The sequence below is a fragment of the Bos mutus genome, chromosome 1, assembly GCF_027580195.1.
Source record: "Bos mutus isolate GX-2022 chromosome 1, NWIPB_WYAK_1.1, whole genome shotgun sequence".
NCBI classification, from domain to species: Eukaryota; Metazoa; Chordata; class Mammalia; order Artiodactyla; family Bovidae; genus Bos; species Bos mutus.
Genome location: NC_091617.1, coordinates 15,436,404 through 15,453,240, shown reverse-complemented (window position 1 = coordinate 15,453,240; position 16,837 = coordinate 15,436,404).

The following is a 16,837-nucleotide window of genomic DNA, read 5'->3' as shown; positions in this document are numbered from 1 at the left end:
TACCTTCATTACCAAGGCAGAATAATGACATATGGAGCTTTTGGAAATAATTTAGCCATGAGTTAGTTGTGACCTTATATTTTCTAATGCTTGCTTGACACATTTAATACCTTAAAAAACTGTATTTCTTTCAGCCTTCATAGTTGTAGCCCTTAACAAAATTAGATTATTAAAAATCAGTGTACACATATTATTTACTTTACTCTCCATAGAAACAAATTCATTGAGTGATGATTAATGTCACATTTTGAGCTTTTATATAGATAAAAGAAATTAGAATATTTGCCATATTTTGTTATATCTGACCAAAAATAGCTTTTATGAATGCCAGGTTGATAAAATTCTTCCAGAAATGATTTTTAATTGAAAAGGTTGAGCTTTTCTAATGTAACTGACTACGCTAATAGGGCAAGTCAAACTCTGAATTGGAGAACTTGTAGTATATTCCCTTTTTTATCAGGATTCTCAAAGCTAACATTGATTATCATAATATACAACTTTCAAATAGTTTTTTTATTTAGCTTTTTCTCCCCAAATATATATTTTTAATTAACTTCCCCTCCCCTCCAAAAGAGGCTTTTCTGGTGGCTCAGTATTAAAGAATCCACCTGCCAAGCAGGAGACAGGGGTTTGATCCCTGAATCATGAAGATCCCCTGGAGAAGGAAATGACAACCCATTCCAATATTCTCTTCTGGGAAATCCTATGGACAGAGGAGCCTGGTGGACTACAGCCCATGGGGTCACAAAGAGTTGTACAGGACTGAGTGACTAAATAACAACCTCTCCAAATATGTTTGAACCTGAAACAGTTAATTTTATTGTTAATGTTGTTGGGCAAAGAGATGCCCAGATATAGCTGGTAAACTATTTCTGGATGATTTCTGGATGTATCTCTGAGGGTGTTTCTGGAAGAGATTAACCTGCATTTCAGTGTGTGTGTGTGAGGTTGTGCACGTGCACTCAGTCACGTCCGACTTTGCCATCCCCTGTACTGCAGCCCACCAGGCTCAGAGTCCAGGGAATTTTCCAAACAAGAATACTGGAGCAGGTTGCCATTCCCTTCTCCAGGGGATCTTCCCAACCCAAGGATCAAAACCATGTCTTCTGCATGGCAGGCTGCTTCTTTACCACTGAGCCATGTGAAAAGTCTTTTGATTAGTAGACTTGAGTAAAGGAATTCCCCCTCCCTTTTGTAAGCAGTATGACCCAAGCCTTTGAGGGTCAGAATAGAACAAAAGCTGATAAAAAGGAGAATTTTCTCTCTTTCTTCTTTTACTGGGGTGTCCATCTTTTCCTGCCCTCAAGTATCAGCTACCCTACTTCATAAGCCTTCAGATTCCCAGGACTTAAGCCAGCGCTCCCTCGCTTTCCAGACCTTAGGATTTTACCTGTATTGTGTGTTAGCTTTTCTAGTTCTCAGCTTGCAGACAGCAGACTGTGGGACTTCTGGACCTTAATAACTGCATGAAATGATTCCTATAATAAAAATAAAACGTCTCCTTTCTTTGGTAAATTTATTTTCATGTTAATGTATGGAGGGGTCGTTGGTTGGCAGGGTTGTTTTGTTTTTCTCAAAACATTTTTGTCTATACTATATGCAAAAAGTTATTCTACAGTAAATGGAATTGCTGGTTGTATCCAGTGAATGCAGAGTAGAGGGAATTCCTGGAGTGTTTTGTTTTTTCCATTCTGGATATGATTGTGTTAAACCCTACTAAATTTCTGTTCTTCCAAAGTTTAATCATAAGAATTACTAAATTTTCTTTCTAAGTTAACATTGAGGGTTTACTACTTGGAATCAAAGACCTCAGACTAATTTACCATTAATTAAGTTATTGTGCACCCACTATTGGAGAAGGCAATGGCAACCCACTCCAGTACACTTGCCTGGCAAACCCCGTGGACGGAGGAGCCTGGTAGGTTGCAGCCCATGGGGTCGCTAAGAATCGGACACAACTGAGCGACTTCCCTTTCACTTTTCACTTTCAGGCATTGGAGAAGGAAATGGAAACCCACTCCAGTATTCTTGCCTGGAGAATCCCAGGGATGGGGGAGCCTGGTGGGCTGCCATCTATGGGGTCACACAGAGTCAGACACGACTGAAGCAACTTAGCAGCAGCAGCAGCAGCACCCACTATGTAGAAAAAATAATACTAAGAAAGGAAAATAAAATACAAGGAAGGAAATTAATACAAGGAAAATTAAAACTTAATCCTATCCATGAAGAGTTTGATCAGGTATAGGAAAGAGAAAGCAAATTCCCAATTAAAAGTAAGTTTGGAAATATTTACAATTAAGGAATACACAAATTGCTATGGAATCACAGAGATTTCCTGAGCTAACAAATTGTGTGCCAATCTTTTCAACTTCTTCAACTTTTAAAATTCTATCAGTTTAGTTCCGTTCCGTTCAGTCACTCAGTCGTGTCCGACTATTTGTGACCCCATGAATCGCAGCACGCCAGGCCTCCCTGTCCATCACCAACTCCTGGAGTTCACCCAAACCCACGTCCATCAAGTCAGTGATGCCATCCAGTCATCTCATCCTCTGTTGTCCCTTTCTCCTCCTGCCCTCAATCCTTCCCAGCATCAGGGTCTTTTCCAATGAATCAAGTTTTCACATGAGGTGGCCAAAGTACTGGAGTTTCAAGTTTAGCATCATTCCTTCCAAAGAACACCCAGGGCTGATCTCCTTCAGAATGGACTGGTTGGATCTCCTTGCAGTCCAAGGGACTCTCAAGAGTCTTCTCCAACACCACAGTTCAAAAGCATCAATTCTTCGGCTTTCTTCACAGTCCCACTCTCACATCTATACATGACCACTGGAAAAACCATAGCCTTGACTAGACGGACCTTTGTTGGCAAATAATGCCTCTGCTTTTCAATATTCTATCTCTTTCAATGTCCTGAGTCCTTTGAACTTTGTTTCATGGTCTAACCTTTCTTGAGAGTGTGGATTTTACAGTATTTAAGAGCATGAGCTCAGGAGTCAGATTGCTAGACTTCAAATCACATCTCTATCAACAGATAGTTTATTTAGGGAAAGTAATTTAAATTCTCTGAATTAGCTTTCCTCATTACAAAAATATGACTAAAAAGAACAACTACTTCAAAAGTTAAGTCTAAAGAAAGAGCATCATTTAAATGTCCCCAAAATAACCAATATATAATAGGGGTATATAATAGAGGTTCAATTAGTATTAATTCTTTTCTATTATTGCTGCAGCCTTTTATTTCTTGTTTCATACTCTTGGATTCCAATCCTATTTATCCTTTATTCATCAACCAGACTTGTTTTGATAAATATAAATATGATCATTCTGTTTTTCCATTTACAGCTCCTCCAGGACTCCCATTTGCTTTCAAGATGAAATCCTAATGTTTTTTAAGAGCTTGATAAGCATTTCATCATGAGGACCTAGATGATATCTTTATTTTCGTAACTTACTGCTAATGTACCAGCTTCCAATCACTGTCTTTTCTCTCTACCTTTCAAAGCCATTCCTGGTACTCCAGATTCTGGGCAGAATGAGCAGACTTACATTCAGTTCTTTTTTTTTTTTTTTTTTAAACTTTACATAATTGTATTAGTTTTGCCAAATATCAAGGTAACAATGCTGTCTCTCTTCTGAACCTTGAACTTGGTGAATTCACATTACTGCCTCCATTCTTTCTCACTCAACACCCTCCCTTCTCCTGGGAGCTGTAAGTGGATAAACTCAGTGTTATCTCCTCCAGTCAGCTGTCCCAACTCAACTGCACCCTTTCCTGCTCTCTGTTCTGTGTGAAGCCTGAACTCCTCCCAAGTCATAAAATAAAACCAAGGTATCTTAGGGTGTCCAGTTTCCTGTCAGATGCTTCAATTCACTTTGTTATTTAAAGTCAGAGTCCTTTTATTATTACATGTTAGACTTAATATGTGTATATAGTCCTTAAAATTGATTTAGTTTGTATTTAATGTGACCAGCTGGTGCTTTGAGCCCTGAGAAAAGGTACTCCAGGTAAAAACAGAAAACAAAACTCAGGGGATCCAATCAGTCAGAAGTTTAATAAGCCTGTGAAAATATAATACATGGGTCACCCCTTTCCTCCCAAAAATAGTGTTTCCTATTCAAAACCTCAGTAGATAGGCACACATTACTCTCCTTTTTCATTTTGAAAAATCAAGCCCTACAACTGAATTTTGGTAAGATATGTATTAACATTATATGATTGTATAGAGGTGGGACATGGCATATTAAAATTAAGTCTGCAGTCTAAGTGTGGTGTATTTGATTGAGAATCTTGACATATTAATACAACGGACTGCCTATGTAACCTTGATCTTCTTGGTTTATCTGGTTACTGGTTTCCTCCATAGGGAAATGGCATTTTAAATTCCCGGCTCTCATAATCCCTGAATGACTTTCCTTTATGGGCTGATTGTCTCTTCTCAAAATTCATATGTTGAATCCTTAATCTTCAATATTTCAGAATGTGACTATATTTGGAGATAGGTCTTTAAAGATGTGATTGAATTAGAATAAAGACTTTAGGGAGGATCCTAATCCAATTGGAGCAGTGTCCTTCTAAGAAAAGGGAATTTGGTCACACACAGCAATACCAAAGATAAATGTACACAGAGCAAAGACCACGCAGAGACACAGCCAGAAGGTGTCCATCTGCAAGCCAGGGAGAGAGGCCTTCAAAGAAACCAAGTCTGCTGACACCTCCATATTGGATTGGTAGTCTACAGAACTGTGAGAAAAATACACTCTGGTTGTTTAAGGCCCTGGTCTGTGGTATTTTATGTCAGCCTTAGCAACAAATACACTGGATAAAGTAATCAATGTCAAGAGTCCTGATAAACAACCTCTGCTTCCCTCACAGTAGATGTCTGTACTCTACTTCTAACCTATGAATAAGTTGCCTTAAGTGGCAAAAAAGACTTTACAGGTATGATTAGGGATGGAAGTGTCCTGGTTGACCCAGTCTATTAAAGAAATTTAGGAATCTTTAAAATTAGAGAACCATTCCTGGCTTTGTCAGAGATGTCAGGAAAGAAGGGGAAATTTGATGTACAGGAGGGAACTGTGAAAATGGAAGAAGGGAGCCTCTGGAAGCTGTGAACAGACAGCTGACAGATAGCAAGGAGAAACTGATGTCCAGGAGCAAAAAAACTTTTCTGTGTACGCTTCTTGGTTCCTCTGACTGGTCTAATTTGTCATAAGACAGATGAATAGGAGAAAATAAAATTTAGTATCATACTACGGGAATCCCATATACATGAGAGTCGAAGACAGAAAGTAACATGAGAGATAGATGTTATCCAGCAATAAGAAATGGAATAGGAACCTGGAGCTTCCTAGGACAGGAAAGCCATTCACAAGGCAATAAGAGGAAGAGCAGCTGTTTGGTAATTAGACATTTGCCCTGTCGTGCATAAGAGTATTAAATTTGAACTTCAGTCGCTAAGTCATGTCTGACTCTTTGCAACCCCATGGACTGTAGCTCACCAGGCTCCTCTGTCCATGGGATTTCCCAGGCAAAATACTGGAATGGTTTGCCATTTCCTTCTCCAGAGGATATTCCTGACCCAGGGATCAAACCCTGGTCTCCCGCATTGAAGGCAGATTCCTTTCTGACTGAGCCACCAGGGAAGCCCCATAGAAGAGTATGGCACCTAGATAAAATGCATCTCTGGGAATAATTCTTTTTTCCTGGGAAAAAGTCACAATTTAACTTTTTCTAGTTAATTAAAAGAGTAGGAGTTTCTCTTAAGCCTGAATGATCTTTATTGCCTTTAGCTCAAAAAAAATAAATTAATTAATTTTTAAAAAAGCAAACAAACCCACATGCCAAAGTGGCCCCTCCTGGGGAAGACTGTTCAGAACCTCTCTTACTGATCTCAGACCTACAATTGCAAGAAACTGAATCCACATAAGGAAAAAACTCCAGGAAGGAGATCAGCCCTGACCACATCTTGATTTTAGTCCACTGAGACCTATGTCTGATCTGCAGAACTGTAGGATAATAAATGCATCTTTTATTAAGCTACTATTTATGGTAAATTTGTTACTGAAGCAGTAGAAAACCTACAAATTGTTCTATTTCATCTGAAATCTTTGAAACATGACTTCAGTGTATTTATTACATGGCCATGTCGGGAAAGCCATGCACTTCCCTTAGTTTTTTTTTTTTTGTTTGTTTGTTTGTTTTTTACTTTTTCAAATATCAGCCTTAACAGGCATCATTTACAAACTATTCCATGTGCTTGTCACACAGCCTTTCATCCACAAATAGGCTATAATTCACCAGTATCTTGTTGACAAGGCTATGATTCGTTTCACACATCACTGTTCATTAAAATAATATGTACCTGTGCCTGGATTCCATCCCACTTCAGAGTCCAACTGCTAACAAGTTTATGGTCAATTAATTTCAGTGGGTGAAGAGTTGCTGAAAACTATACAGGCTTTTCATTTTTATAATTATTTTATTTTGTGAAATTTAGCAGCTATAAGCCAACTACAATATACTATTTTAAAGCTTTATTTTCTAATATTTACTTCTATCACTATTTAGAATTATGTGCAAACAGAAAAGCATTTAATTATTTTTAAAGATGAGGATTGTTTTGCTTTCAATTTACATACTTCAAATCTATACTTCATTCTTTACTTTAATAGCTCATTTTAAATACAAAACACTTATATTATATGTTGACCTAATTGTCCCAGTTTTCAGTAATTTTCCAAATATATTTTTTGAGTTTAAAGGGAAATTTTCCTACAAGTTATATAAAAATATTTGGTGTTATATATAAAATTACTGCACTGCTTATCTACTGGTCTTCAGAAATATTAGTCATAGTTTTATTTGATAAAAAAAGAGATTATATTTGGATGATATTGATCATAGTTTGCTGTCACTCTTTAAGTTAAAGCAGAATGAAAGCAATATTGATCCATGTTAAGAGGTGGAGACATGATACTCACAGCACGGATTTCAATGCTGTAAAATTTTGAACTTGAAATGCAACACTCAATAACACTGTTTAACAGTGTTCTAGTGGGGAATTTTAACTACCTCGACAGCTGGTGGGTGACAAATATAGCTAAAAATAGACCAAAAAGACTTCCTGGTTTCTGAGAGGTCAATTACATTGTCTAAACTAGAGAATTCAACAAGAAGAAATTATTCTAAATGTATGTTTCACAACCATGCAGGAATTGCTTGAAAGTTGAAAAGAATCAAAGAAATGAGATCATATGTAAAAAAAGATTTTAAATTCCATGGGTTTATGAAGTATAAAGCCATGTATTACATTTCAAGGAAATGCCTTTAGGGGGAAAAAAAAGAGATAGGCAAAAGGAGACTAAGGAGGAAGTATTCACTATAGTTTGAATAAAAGGCAAGATATCATAGGATATCAGCATATCAAAAGAATGAGAAGGATTTTTATTTAAAAGTAAAAACACAGCCTTTAAAACCATACTTGAACAGCAGAAATTTGCAACTAAAAAGAAAAGTGCCTCAGAATGAACCTAAAACCTAGCAGGTGTCCATCTGTCCTCAGGAAGTTTCACTTTATGAACTAGTCAAAAGTTTTTGAAGAAAAGAATTTTTTACTTGAAATTCCCCTTAAAACACAAAATGTCTAATAAAAGGAGGTTTTTACTTTGTAGCCTACAGTCTTGATTTATCTCCTTTTCTCTTTTTGGAGATAAACACGGTAATGATCTTTAGAGATCTTAGTAGATTCTTAGATATAAAATATTCCCTAAAAATCTGCTAATGTGAAAAATAAAGTGTATTTAGGTGGCACTAGTGATAATGAATCCATCTGCCAATGAAGGAGACACCAGAGACACAGGTTTGATCCCTGGGTCAGAAAGATTCCCTAGAGTAGGAAATGGCAAGCCACTCCTGTGTTCTTGCCTGGGAAACCCCATGGACAGAGAACCCTAGTGGGCTACAGCCCATCAGGTCTCAAAGAGTCTGACAGGATTGAGTATGCACGGGAAGGGTTCTGGGGAATGGACATGTATCTTGTCATAGTAAATCAATATCAAAAGTTCAGAAATTACGGAAGTAAAACCATTGAATCACTGTGGTATTAATTCTTAAAAAGTTTATCATGAACACCCCAAAAAGACAGTTTGCAAGCTGAGCGCACACAAACCGAAATGCAAATGGAGCTCGGGGATATACTATTATATAGCACTTTAGCTTTGGGGAAGGTAATGACTTAATTTTTTTTCCTTACAGTATTTTGATATAATATTAGACTTTTCTTAAATGATAAAGAATTGGTTAATGGGTGCCCCATATCAGTTTTGGAAAAAGTTTGAATTTTGCTTATGATTTCCAGAGGCGAGTCAAATTAGTTTTGCAAATTAAGTTAAATTAAATTTGTATGACAAACCTGATTTTGTCTGCTCAGAGAATTTTCAAGGTTGGTCTCTTTTTTGGTTCTTTATTTTGTGTGTATCTATTTTTAAATTTTAATACCAACAATAGAATAGTAGACATGTATGTACATTTATATATATGTATGCATGTTATTGCATAATGAAGGGTGTTGCTAAACAACCAGTTCTACAAGAATTAAGTCAATGGTCACTGAAGTTGTTAACCAACAATGTACCTTGAGGGAAATTCAGTATGGAAAACAGCACGAGGCACAAGTGATTTGAAAAAACAGTTCCCTCAATTAGATGTATATCTCAGGAAGAATTTTAATGAACCCAGATTCTTACATCTTCCCATATACATAAAAAAGCAGTAAAATCCATTAAATGAAATATCTGTTCCTAGTTACCAGCAGTAACCTTTTGCCAACATGTATGTGTGTGCCTAGTCTATGCTTGTTACCAAATGCAAGTTTGAGTACCTGATATCCAGTGAGGCCAAACAAACTGAAACAGAGTTTGGAACAGAGAAAAGTTTATTGCAGGGCCAAGCAAAGAACAGGTGGATCGTGCTCAAAAAAACCCAAACTCACGGATTGTTTGGGGAAGTTTTTATAGGCAAAATTTGGGGTGAAGGCTTCAGGATGTGGGGTTTTCTTCTGATTGATTGGTGGTGCAGTAACAGGGTGGTGCTCCAGGGATCTTGTGCTCAGCCTGAAGTTACCATCCTCCACCTGGGTGAGTGCCTTAGTTCCCGCAGAAGAACTCAAAGATAGTGCTGTGTATATTACTTGAGGAGGAACCAGGACCTTACCCCCAAGCTCACACTGTTGTTTCTTGATTGTTCCTACCTCGTTTCTGCATTCTCTTCCTTCCCTGATTAGCAACTGTTTGAATCTGCCCTTTGGAACTCAAGGGAGATCTAAGAGTTGGAATAAAACCTATTTCCTGCAAACAGGAAATGGTGAACTTGGAAAAGATTTATACCAAGGAAGGTTCTACAGGGTCCTGCTTCATTTTATGCTTGTTTGGATGTATTCTCTTTGTTGTGTTGTTCAGTTGCTAAGTTGCGTCCAACTCTGCAACTCTGTGCAGCACACCAGGCTCCCTTGTCCTTTACTATCTACTGGAGTTTGCTCAAATTTGTATGCATTGTATCAATGAGGCCATCCAACAATCTTATCCTCTGTCACTCCCTTCTCCTTTTGCCTTTGGTCTTTCCCAGCATCTTTTCCAGGGAGTGGGCTCTTCATATCAGGTGGCCAAAGTATTGACGCTTCAGCTTCAGCAACAATCCTTCCCATGAGTATTCCTGGGAATTCCAGGATTTGTTTCCTTTAGGATTGACTAGTTTGGTCTCCTTACAGTTCAAGGGACTCTCAAGGATCTTTTCCAGCATCACAGTTTGAAAGCAATTCTTCAGAGTTCAGCCTTCTTTATAATCTACTATACTCTTCCGGTATAGTAAGTAAAAGTATAGTACACTTGCTGGACTGGACACTAGTCCACTAAGACCACTTCTTTTCCAGTAGTCTCACATCCATACATGACTATTGGAAAAACTGTAGCTTTGACCATATGGACGTTTATTGGCAAAGACATGGCTCTACTTTTTAATACACTATCTAAGTTTGTCATATCTTTTCTTCCAAGGGGTAAGGTCTTTCATGGCTGCAGTCACCATCCACATGTTCTCCCTAGGCAAAATTGTATGTATGTTGGCTTCTCACCTATGTTTTCCGAGGAGTTCTCTCTGAGCTACTCAGAGACTATTGTCAGCTCTACAGCCTTCAATAAGACCTTGAGTAAAAGTTAGACTCCCAGCTCTTACATTGTGTGTTTTTCTTTATGTTGACATTATGGTATGAGAACAAATTCTGCAGTGACCAGCCATGCCACATGATGTAATTACTGTTAAATACACAATTTCTCCTACCTAAAACATTTAGTATAAAGCTGTTGGAATTAGGGCCTATTTTGACTCTGTGAAATATGCATAAAATTACTTCTTCTTACACTTTTTCTAAAATCTGCAGCTAACTTCAAACTTCTTGACTAAAATATTAACTTATTTCATAAAAGAATATATCTTATTCTACTTTACTTTTTCATTTAAATCACATCTTTTAGTTTGTAGAAATACTCTACTTTTTTCCAGAGCCCTGTCGAGTTGGTAAAGAATCTGCCTGCAAGGCAAGAGACTGGGGTTTGATCCGTGAGCCGGGAAGATCCCCTGGAGAAGGAAATGGCAACATACTCCAGTATTGTTGCCTGGAGAATCCCACGGAAAGAGGAAACTTGTGGGCTATGGTCCACAGGTTTGCCAAGAGTTGGACATGACTGAAGTGACTTAGCACCAGCACTGCCTGAAGTAGAGTATCAGTTGCACTACTGAGACAGGAGGGAAGAGGATGGTGTACAATCTTTAAAGTATGATACATACTTTGAGAAAAAACTGAAAACATAGAAATCTTGTTACATAAAGCCAATTAGACTCAAGGTGACAGAAGATTCGACTTCCAGTAGACCTTGAGCCTCATTACATGCTCATTGTAATAAATTAGCATGCTATTATAATATACCCACAGGTGCCATGACAGTTCTGAGAATGACCATAAAAGGCCAAAAAATAGGCAATACTGCAATTCCTGGATATTTCCACCTTTTCCCCCAAATAGTTGGAATAATCCTTCCATTTATTAGCTTATGAAATTACCCAGACCATGAAAGCTAACCACCCAATATTTTGGGCCTCTTGTGAGGAAAATTGGAGAAGGCAATGGCACCCACTCCGGTACTCTTGCCTGGAAAATCCCATGGACGGAGGAGCCTGGTGGGCTGCAGTCCATGGGGTCGCTAAGAGTCGGACACGACTGAGCGACTTCACTTTCACTTTTCACTTTCACAGGCTGGAGAAGGAAATGGCAACTCACTCCAGTGTTCTTGCCTGGAGAATCCCATGGACGGGGGAGCCTGGTGGGCTGCTGTCAATGGGGTCGCACAGAGTTGGACACGACTGAAGCTCGACTTAGCAGCAGCAGCAGCAGTGAGGAAAATACATTGTTTTCCTTCTACCTTTCTAGGTTCTTGGGTAAGACACCCTCTTTAGTACACTAACAGGAGAAAAACAAAGAGAAAGTTTAATAACATGTATACCTCTGTATATGTGGGAGAGCCCCAGGAAAACTGAAAAAGTCCCTGAAATGGCCAAAAGTACCACCTTAAATAACTTCTCTAACAACAAAAAGTATATGTTGAGGGGTGGGGCAAGCAGTTACTGGAGGTTAACCAGGAAAACACAGGGGACAAGAGCAATGTTTGTTAAGTTTAGGTCATAACCTTCTCTTTTATGAGTTTCTAGAGATTTAGATCCACCCTTCTCTTCCTAGTACAGAGTCAGAGACACCCTTACAAATGGAGAGTTCTCTTGTAAATATTTCTTACAAAATAGAAACATACTTAGTTTTCAGATGTCCTCCACAACTGTGTCTCTAATTTCCTTAAAATAATCATCATGATTTAATCCTCATGCCAAAAAGACACATTTGAGAGTGACCTCTTTTGTTTTCCTCCAGTGTAAATCCTTTTCCATCACCCTCAGTTTGGCAACCACTGACCTTCCATTACTATAGTTTTGCTTTTTAAACATTTTAATGTATATTCTTTCTTGTCAATGGAAAAAGAAGATGAACTTTAAGTTATGTGAATCACGCTGTCTTATATTTAATGAAAATTTTATGTATATTCTGCAGATATCAGTATACTCAATAAGAACTTGTTTTGAGAAATTTTTAAAAAGTATGAAAATTACATTGTAAAAGGGAAATAGGTGTATTTTCAATGTAATTTACTACTTATTTTTAAAAGGTATTGTCACTGTCAAAGAATAAAATCATTCTAAAATGTCACGTTTCTCATTAAAATGAGACAGAATAAAATGTTAGTTAGCTGGAATTTTTGTTACATTCCACTTGAACTACCTAAACAACTTTGTGGACTTGAAAAAAATGCACAGCCTTAGAGTTATGAGTTGAGGTTTATTCAGTGTCTGGGACACAGCCTCTCAGCTCTAAAGAACTGTTCCAAATTGTTAGAGGAGGAAGCATTATGTGTGTGATTTTGGGCAAAGGGATAATTTGTGTAATCAAGCATACTTCTCTCTGGAAGGTTACTGCTGATCATGAGGAACAGATATCTCAGTTAATGATTTTACTGCTTTTCTAAATATGGAAAGATGCAACAATTCTGGTTCATAAAAATTTTCCCTGAAAAATATCTGTCAGTCTGGTTTCCCAGGGCACAGAGTGCCTCATTCCTGACCTTCACCCTTGAATTCCTTTCAGTGCATCTGTAGGTAGAAACTGCACTGGTGAATGATTCTTTCTTGTGAAAGTGGATGGAGAGAACATTCTTTATTCTGTATCACTTATGGTACTGAAAGCAGAACATCTAACAAATTCTTGATTTAATACAAAGGCATTTTACCTCTCAGAATTTTGTAAAAACATACTGGGAAATACTTCTCACATCTTCATTGTGACTCTTAGGGAAATGCCTGATGAACTGGCAATGATAAAAATATTAGTGTGAAAGTATGGAGTCATGAGCAAAGGTCAATTCTTAATATTTTTTTTTTTATGGTGAAGTAGGGAACTTCACCCTAGAATCACAAGAGTATATTTTTAAAAAGTCAGATATAAGGTAGGTTTTGAAGATCATAAACAGCATTTCCAAAATTGCATCTTAAAAACTAAATTTTTATTCTACATTAGATGAACAATTGTAATAAAAGAGGATTTATGTAAAAACAATGTGCTTAATAGAATGCTCACACTTATATTGGGAATAATCTATCAAAATTAAACATAATAAATACATGTAATATGTCCTGAGTTTTTACCTTGTTTCAAATAGTTTTTAAAGCACTTTCCAGATATTAATATATTTGAACTGCACACAAAAAATACTAAGAGTAATAGCCTCAATTTGCATAAGGTGATAATTAGGTACAAATATGGTAAACAAATCACCCATGATCAGGTTAGTAGATTGTATATATAGTCTAGAGCCCTCACTCTTAACTGAGATACAATATAAGAAATCTTCATTGTATCTTATACTATCTAAGATAATAAAGGTTATTTATAAAAGAAGTAGAGAACAAGTCCTCAATACAAGTCCTCTCTTGAGGACTTGTTTTCTGTGAATTATTTATTGTGATGAAGAGGCCAGTTGATTTTTATTAATATTCTCTTACCCTTTTCCATCTCAGAATGAATTATATCTGTAAGATGCATATCCTCTCTGAAAAAGCAGAGGCTCCTGTGAAAAATATTTTGTAATCATTACTTTTTGATAGATATTTGAAAAGTATCTTCAGAAATCTCCTTGTGGGCATAAAGATGAAACTTAGTCCTAGAAAAGGTTAGTATTTCTGATTTATGCATAGATGATTTAGTAGAGAGAAATGCTTGCTGTATGCAAGGAAATAATTTGTTCAGCATTAAAATGGCAACTCACACATTTCTCAAGTTGTCCCACTAAGTAAATCTAAAATGAGAGAGGAGTGAAACTGTCTGAATGGCTGTGAACAGCCTCTAATGCAGTGGTCCCCAATCATTTTGGCACCAGGGACTGATTTTTTTGAAGATAATTTTTGTACAGATTGAGGTTAAGGAGGATGGTTTTGGGATGATTAAAAGACATTACATTTTTTATGTACTTTATTTGCCATCCATAGAGTCTGCAAAGAGTCAGACACAACTGAGCAACTAACACACTTTCCCTTCAGTTCAGTTCAGTCGCTCAGTCGTGTCTGACTCTTTGCGACCCCATGAGGTGCAGCACACCAGGCCTCCCTGTCCATCACCAACTCTCTGAGCCCACCCAAACTCATGTCCATTGAGTCAGTGATGCCATCCAACCATCTCATCCTCTGTCATCCCCTTCTCCTCCTGCCCCCAATCTTACCCAGCATCAGGGACTTTTCAAATGAGTCAGCTCTTCGCATCAGGTAGCCAAAGTATTGGAGTTTCAGCTTCAACATCAGTCCTACCAATGAACATCCAGGATTGATCTCCTTTAGGATGGACTGGTTGGATCTCCTTGCAGTACAAGGGACTCTCAAGAGTCTTCTCCAACACCACAGTTCCAAAGCATCAATTCTTCTGTGCTCAGCTTTCTTTATAGTCCAACTCTCAGATCCATACATGACCACTGGAAAAACCATAGCCTTGACTTGACAGAACTTTGTCTGCAAAGTAATGCCTCTGGTTTTTAGTATACTGTCTATGTTGGTCATAACTTTTCTTCCAAGGAGTAAGCATCTTTTAATTTCATGGCTGCAGTCAAAATCTTCAGTGATTTTGGAGCCCCCCAAAATAAAGTCCCACTGTTTCCACTGTTTCCCTTAATGATGGGACTGGATGCCATGATCTTAGTTTTCTGAATGTTGAGCTTTAAGCCCAACTTTTTCACTCTCCTCTTTCACTTCCATCAAGAGGCTCTTTGTTTCCTCTTCACTTCTGCCATAAGGGTGGTGTCATCTGTACATCTGAGGTTATTGATATTTCTCCCAGCAATCTTGATTCCAGCTTGTGCTTCCTCCAATCCAAAGTTTCTCATAATGTACTCTGTATATAAGTTTAACAAGCAGGGTGACAATATACAGCCTTGGCATACTCCTTTTCCTAAATGGAACCAGTCTGTTGTTCCATGTCCAGTTCTAACTGTTGCTTCCTCACCTGCATACAGGTTTCTCAAGAGGCAGATCAGGTGGTCTGGTATTCCCATCTCTTTCAGAATTTTCCACAGTTTATTGTGATCCACACAGTCAAAGGCTTTGGCATAGTCAATAAAGCAGAAATAGATGTTTTCTGTAACTCTCTTGCTTTTTCGATGATACAGCAGATGTTAGCAATTTGATCTCTGGTTCCTCCGCCTTTTCTAAAGCCAGCTTGAACATCCGGAAGTTCATGGTTCACATATTGCTGAAGCCTGGCTTGGAGAATTTTGAACATTACTATACTAGCGTGTGAAATGAGTACACTTTCACTTATTTCTATTATTATTATAATGCATCACCTCCACCTCAGATCACTAGGCATTTGATCCTTGAGGTTGGGGACCTCTGCTCTAATGTGCTTATTACTGTTGTTGTTTAATAAGTGTCATGTCTGGATCTTTGCAGCCCCATTAATTGTAGCCCACCAGCCTTTAGCTGTAAAGAATATGCCTGCAATGCAGGAGACCGGGATTGGATCCATGGGTGGGGAAGATCCCTTAGAAAAGGAAACAGCTACCCACTCCAGTATTCTTGCCTGGGAAATCCTGTGGACAGAGGAGTCTGGTGGGCTATAGTCCATGGGATTTTAAGAGTCAGGCATGACCTATTGAGTAAACGACAAGTGGAGTGACTGAAAATCATTCAGTCATGTGGGACTATTTGTGACTCCCTGGCAGCATCCCGCCAGGCTCCTCTGTCCATGGAATTCTCCAGCCTAGAATACTGGATTCGGTTGGCATTTCCTTCTTTAGGTGGTTTTCCTGACCCAGGGATTGAGCCCGGGGTCTCTGGCATTGCAGGCAGACTCTTTACCCCCTGGAATAGGTTGCTGTTTTCTGTGCCAGGTTATCTTCTGGACCCAGGGATCACATCCAAGTCCCTTGCATAGTTAGGCAGATTCTTTACCACTGAGCCTGGGAAATCCAGAACTACCATATGGCAATTTCTTACAAATATCTCCCTTTCATATGAATTCTTAATAATAAGTATAGGATATCTTATATCCTATATCCTATCCTATATCCTATATATGCAATGTACTTTGAAATAAGTTTGAGATTACCAGTTAATTATTTTAAGCTATCATTTGGAAATGTCAGTTTTATTCAACTGTGCTAGCCCTCTACACACTTTACCACACTCCATGCCCCTGCTAGTCTAGAATATAAGTATATTTACAATCAAGAAATGTGGACTTAGAATAATATATTGAAGTCATGGTTTTCTGGTTTATTAAATGATTTTTAAAAATTAAAAGATAGCAAATTACTTGCATGCAAAATTTGCACTCAGATTATTGAATATTTATGCAGGAACTTCAAATCAACAAGAGTAAATTTGATATATCTCTTTAAAAAATTTGTGGTGATACAATCAACCCATCATGAACTGCATCCATTTAAAATGTACAAGATGTAGAAAACAAACTGAAAGTTACAAGAAGTGGGGGTAAGTGGTAGTGACAGGAGGGATAAATTAGGAGATTGGGTTGGCATATATATATTATTATATTTAAAATAAATAACTAATAAAATCCACTGTATAGCACAGGGAACTCTACTCAATACCCTCTAATGACCTGTATTGGAAAAGAATCTAAAAAAGAGTGGGTATATGTATATGTATAACTGATTTACTTTGCTGAACATTAGAAACTGA